The sequence below is a fragment of the Scleropages formosus genome, chromosome 7 (genome assembly GCF_900964775.1).
Source record: "Scleropages formosus chromosome 7, fSclFor1.1, whole genome shotgun sequence".
Lineage (NCBI taxonomy): Eukaryota > Metazoa > Chordata > Actinopteri > Osteoglossiformes > Osteoglossidae > Scleropages > Scleropages formosus.
In genome coordinates this window covers 6,696,280-6,704,207 of record NC_041812.1, presented here as the reverse complement: position 1 = coordinate 6,704,207, position 7,928 = coordinate 6,696,280, and the positions used below count along the sequence as shown (strand labels likewise).

Below are 7,928 nucleotides of genomic sequence, written 5' to 3'. Positions count from 1 at the left end.
AAACAATGTGAGGTCAGTTCTATGTTTTTGGAATAAAGTGCTGGAAGAAAGAGAAAATTAACTTTTACCATGTGTCCTCTGAGCTGAAGCATGTCGGACAAGTCAGATATGTTACATATCCATCCTTGTAAACTGTTGTAACCTTTTGTGTTTGTGCTGCATTTTATTGTCTCTGTATGTATTTGGGGGCAGTACTGCGGTATAGGGGGTACCAGTGGTGCTTTACAGCTTCAGGGCTGTGAGTTCAGTTATAGGTCTGCATACAGCTCAGTCTGTGTGGAGTTTGCATGTTCTCCCCGTGTTCGCATTGACTTGCTCTTAGTGCTCTGGTTTCCTCACACTCTCCAAACATACGCATTTCAGTGGTGGAGACTGGTAAGTGGCCAGTAGTGTGTACGCTGGCACTATGATGGACTGGTGTCCCATCCAGTAAATGTATTTTTCATTTATGGATGTCTAAAAAAAAGCCCATTTTCTCTTTCAAGTACACACACACTGTCTGAACCGCTTGTCCCATTCAGGGTCGTAGGGAGCTGGAGCGTAACCCAGCAACACACGGCATAAGGCTGGAGGGGGAAGAGACACACCCAGGACAGGACACCACCCCATTGCAAGGCACCCCAAGCAGGACCTGAACCCCAGACCTCCCTGGAGAGCAAGAGCTGGTCCAACCTACTGCGTCACCGAGCCACCGCACCCTGCTTGCTTTCAAGTAGTTCAGTTAAAAAAAAATTTAAAAAAAATATATGTTTTGATGTTGCATTAGAACATTTATGATTAATGAGACGTTAAACCATGTTATTATATTTTTTCTTGTTGCATAAAGATTTTAAAAGACTGAAATAGGCATTAGTACAATATTGACTATTCAGCTCTTGAAAGGCAACAGAGGCTCTTATAATAATTAATATAGCCAGTTGTAATGGCTGCACATTGTAGTGGTGTTGCGCTTGCTCGGGATTTGGTACAGTGACACCCGGTTTTTTTTTTACTGTGGTAATCCCAGCAGGCGCAGTAATAGGTGGCCGCATGCTCCTCTTTCACTACGCTGATCTTCAGATTAAAGACGTCACTGGAAAAGTCATCTTTTTGAGGATGACTGTTGTCAAGTGTGAATGATTTACTGCCATAGTTAATGTAGAGGATCCTTTTGAAAGGTTCTCCTTCTTTCTTCTGGTACCAGTGGACAAACTCATTTGACTGCAGCCCAGAAGCACTGCAGGGAATGGAAACAGTTTTCCCTTTGCTTTTTGTCAAGGACAGTTTGTCTTGAAGCACTTTCCTCTGAGCCGCAACCACTGGAACCAGACAGAAGATAGAGAAATTAAGTTATTTTTTTCCTTGATAGTAATTATGTACGAATGTGAACGCGGTAATGAAAGGGATCTCACCTAAAAGCATTGACAGAAGAACACCTCCAGGGCAAAGGAACATCTTCTCACTGGATGGAGATCCTTTATTCTGAGTCCTCTTGGTATTCTCTAAAACATGAAAGAGGCTGAAGTGTCGGGGGGTGTGGCTTCTGAGGAATATATTCAACTGACCAATCAGAGAACAGTTTTCTGTTCCGAAAATCTTTAAACTGGGGGGTTGGGGTGGCACAGGTGCGTGCAATAAAAGCTAGATCCTCTCTATAGCTGCTTTATTTTGAGAAATGTAATGGGTCAAACACCATGTTTTACTATTTTCATGGTTTTTCTTAAAACACTTTTAAAAGTTAAGAGTTTTAAAGTCCCAAGTGTTGTTCTTAAAGGTGGATATTTGTACTTGTTTTTAAACCTGGATTTTTTTCTCTCTTTATTTAAGTTTACATTTATTCATCTTGCAGATGCTGTTCTCCAAAGCAACGTACATCTCAGCGAAAATACAATTTGTGCATTACATTAGGAGAAAGAGACATGGCTGCAGACATGTGATTCTTAAGTAAACCTAGTTTGTTACTTTCCACTTTATGCACCGATGTTCATCGCTTGAGGAGGTACATAAAACTCAGGATAGATGATTCCTGATCACCTTCCTACATTTTTTTAAAATATATAGTATATATTTTTTATATTTGGAAAGATACGTTTATGTTTAAATAAGTGAAAAATCTCTGTCATGGTTATGATGGAAAGGTTTTAATGATGTATTGTCTGGATGTGTTTTTGTGTCTTTGCGATTTTGAATTTTTAAGCATTTTAATTGTTATGGTGTTAAATAGTTTGAGGAAGAAATTTAATGACCACAACAAATTATTGAAAAACACTCACCTTTTTTTTGTAAATTAAAAATAGACAGCTATGGTTAGAGCAGTTTAATTAGTATGTTCTGGTTTAATTGACACTTTTATTTCAAGTTGTTGACCCGATATACACCAGGACATTTTTAAAGGACATTTCAGGGTTGGAGCCTCTACAGTCCTAACAGGGGGCCAGGTCTGAACCCGGAACCTGATCTACTTTGATACCTGAATTTTTGGCCTCTAATGATTCTGAAGAATATCGTGCTTTTAGGAATTTCCCTTTTACAGTGCAACTGGAGTTTTCTTTTAAATAAACCACAGTTTTGGCAGTGCTTTTTATACCATCAATGATGAGGGCCTCCCAGCTTGTGCGGCAATATGTGGCTGAATGGTGGCTCTTCGCTGCTGGGATGTGCAGGACAATAATCATCAGATCTTTTCGTCTGATCTTCTCAGTCATTACAGCCCACGTCATTCATGACTTAACCACTGTTAGGTGCGTGCGTGCGTAAGTGAGTGAGTGAAGTATTTTCGTTCCGTCACTTTAACTTTTCCCGTTTCACTTTCCGTGCAGGCACATCGCCCCTCTCATTCGGCCATCGTCCTATCAATCTTATTACAGTTACGTCACCGCAAACCACCAGCCAATGAGATCCTCCGCGGCAAGTTTAAAACCCGGATCACGGAAATTCTTGACGATCAGTTTGGGTTGTGCTCAATTCAGTGTGTGCTAATAATAATAATAATAATAATAATAATAATAATAATAATAATAATAATAATAATAATAATAATAATAATAATAATAGAAGAGCTGTTGCGTGTTAGTGTGTGCGCGTCTCTTTCACTGTCAATATTAGACACTTGTTTCGCGGCTGTGATGTCTTCCGTTCACTGTGACTTCGTGCGTCTCGAGGGAGACGTGAACAGGTAAGAGCATCACGTGATGCGCACGGATGTTTTCAGTTTAGCGACTGCCACCCTTGTTTCGGTGTGTGTAGTGAGTGAAGGTTATTTGAAGATGTGGAAGATTTTCTCCTTCTCCTCTTTGCTTCTGTTTTGTTCTCGTTCATTCGCCCTGGTTGCTCTCTTGTCAACTCGGTCGAGTCGACGGGCTCCTTTTTGTTTTGTTCGGCACCGCTCGCGCTCCTTCCCCACGTGCCACTTCGTGTGTTGCAGAAACGGAACGTAACTTCCCGTCCCGCGTTTTCTCTTCTCTGTCCCAAGTCCCTCACGTCGTGTTAATCGATCGCTCGTCTTTCCTGAGACTTCGTGGCAATTTGCAAATAATCTTAACTATTTTTTATGATTTGACTAGACATAATGGTTGTTACTTTGATTTTTACTCCAAGCTTCAATTCTCAGGTTTTTAGTTCTATATATACATATAGATAGATATACATATTATATATATACATATTTTATTATTTAGAATTTGTTTATTCTCTTGATAGGAAATGTAAAAATTAAATGTGAAGAAATGAGAAATTGAGATATTTAACAACTTTTTTTGCGTTAGTAAATGGCTCAGTTTAGCTGGTGATGCTTTTCTCTAAGTGGCTTCAGATATTGAGGTTCCTACAGTCATTTACCACTTTATACTGTTGTCTAGGGGGGCGTGGTGGCGCAGTGGTGCAGTGGGTTAGACCGGGTCCTGCTTTCTGGCGGGTTTGGGGTTCGAGTCCCGCTTGGGGTGCCTTGCGGCAGACTGGCGTCCTGTCCTGGGTGTGTCCCCTCCAGCCTTATGCCCTATGTTGTCAGGTTAGGCTCTGGCTCCCTGTGACCCCAAATGGAACAAGCTGTTCAGAAAGTGTGTGTGTGTGTGTGTACTGTTGTGTAACTTTACTGGAGCAATTTAAAGTGCGTATTGCTCAAGGGTACTATAGCTGGAGGTGAGATTCAAACCGGTGACATCTGGTTTCAAACACAGCAGCTGCAGTTGTCCCAAGACAGAGCAATGCAGCCTCCTACACACACGAGCAGGGTTGTGGCGAACTGTAGCTTAACCCAACAACACAGGATGCAAGGGGGAGGGGACACACGCAGGACGGGACACCTCAAGCAGGACTCAAATCCCAGACCTGCCAGAGAGCAGGATCTGGCCAAGCATCCTCTAATGAAGTCCAATTTTATTTTAATCTACTAAATCTGGGATCCATGGATGGGCTTCAGTCAGTCCTTCAGGTGCAGATTTTTTTTTTAATGAAATTATGCCTTCGTATGAAGTACAAGTTAAAAAAGAAAGCCGTTACATTCTGCCACAGTTCTGCTTGAGGGATCATTTTTGAATGGAATAACTCAGTGCAATATTTTCTGTGAATTTATGGGCTTTTTGAGGGGATAAAAAAAGAGAAGTTACTAGTTCTGATTAGATTCTTAGAGGTCTGTGGTCTGAAAATGGTTTATAACTCATGCTCTAGAGGGTTTTGATGTTTTTCTATAGCGACACCTGCTTTCTTTGCCACTGTGGGAATCCCAGCAGGCGCAGTAATACGTGGCAGTGTGGTCCAGTTTGGTTTCACTGATGTGCAAGTCAAACTCTCTGGCTGAAAAATCATCTTTTTGTGGATGATTTTCATCACGTGCAAGGCTTTTACTCCCGTAGCTAATGTAGAGGATCCTTTTGAAAGGTTGACCTTCTTTCTTCTGGTACCAGTGGACGTAGTCACCCGAGCTCAGCCCAGAAGGTTTGCAGGGGATGTACACTGTTTTATCTGGTTTCTTCCTCACATAGTCTAGATCCTGAACAAGTCTTCTCTCTCCCTGTACGACTGAAATTAGAAGAAAAAAAACATGCTGACGTTTTCAGTTCAGCCTTATAACTGCATTTACTCACGTGTTGCTCAAATAAAGAGTTCATTTCACTTACACAGAACAAGTGAGAACAGAAGGACAGTAGACCCAAAAACCATCTTTCCACTGGATTGACTTTTCTTCTTCTGTCACCCTCCCTGCTGTTCTGTGTCTTTAACTAAAGTGTTTCACTTTAAGTGGGTGGGTCAGGGGTGTGTCCACTATTATCCAATCAGAACAATTCTACATGGAACAGTTGCTTACATTTATTCAGTCTGTAATAAATTTTGTCTCACTTTAACCACTATGAAAAGCAGGTGGTAATGAATCTTCAGGTTTTTTGAATTTGTTTTTTTGTTCTGAAGCAGATCTGTTCGCCTGTGGTCTTGGAGGACTGTAAACAACAGGGTTTCCAGGTCTCCCTGCAGCTCACAGGTTTAAATGTATACAGTTGTCTGTCAATGGATGAGGTGCATCACAGTATGACTGGAACAAAAATCTCCTGGATCAGACCTGCAGGACCGTAGAGAACTAGTCATGCGTTCTTTCAAAATGTCAGGTTATTGAACACTAAACATCTATATGAAACAAAATCTGGAAGCTCTGCAGAGGAGAAAGGTCAAGGTACAGATGGGTTTGATGTTCAAAATAGCGTTTTGGTCTTTTATGGTTCTAGAGCATCTACACAATGCAGTTTTTTTTTTTTTTTTGCTGATTTTCTGTTCTTTCAGACTTTACCTGGAAGTCAGGATTGTTTTGAGTTACAGGTATAATTGAATTTTATTTTTCTTAAATCACTCTGTCAAACATACATGGATTTAATTGTTTTTACAATTTTATTATAACTGATTTATATTAAGTACTATATACGTTGCTTTGGAGAAAAGCGTCTGCTAAATGAATAGATGTAAGTACTGAAAAAACAATGTTTATATAATCTCACTAGATGTAGTGATGTAAAATTCAGTTATAAACAAATCAGATTCATATAAACAATAATTATATGAATTCCATACAGTATATTCAATATATTTGCAGATAATCAAGTTTTATGAAACTTAAGTAATGTGCATTTGAAGTCTGCTCTGTTACTGCAGGTTTTTTCCAGGTGGTGTGTTTGGTCTACATCACTGTGGTAAACCCAACAGGCACAGAAGTATGTGGCTGAATGCTTCGTCTGGAGTTTGGATATCTTCAGGGTGAATTTGTCCTTTCCAGGTTCGTCTTTCGAGGTTACAAAATCGTCATATCCAGGTTCCTTAGCTTGTGTGCCATCAGTAAGCTTAATATAAAGAATCCTCCTGAATTCTTCCTCTTTTCTCTGGTACCAGTGGAGATAGTCACGACAGCCATCGGTTCCTGTGCAGCTGAGAACCGCTGTTTTACCTTCACCTTTAGTTATTGTCGGTTTGTCTTGCTGAAGATCCGCTGCTTCTACTGCTGCTGAAAATGGAAAAAGATGAGAAATGCTGTGTGTGTGTGTGTGTGTGTGTGTGTGTGTGTGTGTGTGTGTGTGTGTGTGTGTGTGTGTGTGTGTGTGTGTCTCTCTAGACAATGACCGAGAGTGTTCCGGGGAGAAAACACTGACCAGCAGAGAGCAGGAGCACAAGGATATGGGGGATGAGGAGCAGGACTCTGTCAGTCATCGCCGCTGCTGTGATGGGGCTCAGAGCTGTGTTTGCTGGAGCTCTCAGGGCTTTTTACTGCGGTGCTGACGACATTGACTGTGTTCTCCAATCACAGCTCAGCAATTGACAGTATGACTCAAAGCCATGCCCTGAAGGAGTCCTGTCTTAGTCAGTTTTCACGACTGTGTGTCTTTATACACATGTTTTTTAAATTCATGGAAGTGAAATTGCTAAGGTTTGGAAAGAAGCCAAAATTGTGCAATGAGGCTAATATTGATTTATTACACTAACATCTTTTTCTCTACTGTCCTCCAGGTTATTTTGGGACATTCATCATACTCTCACTAGTCTGACAGTCTATCTATACACAGGTAAGTAACCTAGTTTTTGTCTAATGGGACATTTTAACATTTTTTCTTAATGTTGACTGTGCTTGTGTTTTCCTCATTGTTTTTGTCTCCACATTAGACATTGGAGAGGATGTCCTTTGAACTTAAGTGAGCTAAAGAAGGTAAAAATAAATCACGCGCACACACAATGTCTACGACTGCTTATACCGAGCGGGGTTGCTGTAACCCGGAGCCTAACCTGTCAACACGGGACGCAAGGCTTTAAATGGATTTTTATGCAGTGGTAGCTCCTTTTAAACCCTTTTGCAAGTTTCACCTTCTTCTCACACCAACTTGACCCCGAAGGTCTAGAATATAGGCAGCATGTGTTTTATCAGGGATATTTTGCCCTAGTTCAGTTCCACTTTCCCTGTACTGCTGAAATCACTTTCATATTACCGCATTTGTTCACTGAATGATCAGATAAGAAATTGCACTCAAGTCCTTTACCCAGAATGAGTGACAACAGAATGGCCCCAGAGTCGGAGACCATCTTTCTCCTGGATTGATGACTTCTTTCTGTCATGTCCCTTGTGCTGTGCCTTTAATTGAGAGGGTGTTTCACCTGAAGGGGGAGGGGCATGCCTGCATTACATTGACCAATCAGTGAAGTTCTAGCTGGGAAGCACCTAACAGAAGCAAGATTCCTCCCCCCCAGCTATCATGGCCAATCAGAAAGCAGTTACCGCCTCATGTTTATTTGTTCTTTAATACTTTTTGTCTCTCCCTGTGGCCAGTGTATGCTGCTCAGATGTTTTTTTCTTCCACAGCCCAGATATAATAAAAATAATAATTAATTTATTATTATTATTATTATTATTATTATTATTATTATTATTATTATTAATAATAATCTCAAGTTTATTGTCATAGATACAAGTACCATGTACATGT

The 7,928-nt window shown here is 40.7% G+C and overlaps 1 long non-coding RNA gene across 1 annotated transcript; it reads left to right on the top strand.

The window, feature by feature from the left end:
• The first annotated feature begins 4,920 nt into the window (after positions 1-4,920).
• Positions 4,921-7,801, top strand: LOC108937692 (uncharacterized). The gene is made up of 4 exons (XR_001966365.2): positions 4,921-5,784; positions 6,115-6,235; positions 6,961-7,016; positions 7,114-7,801. It is a non-coding gene; the product is annotated as an uncharacterized LOC108937692 (long non-coding RNA).
• The last annotated feature ends 127 nt before the right edge of the window (positions 7,802-7,928 follow it).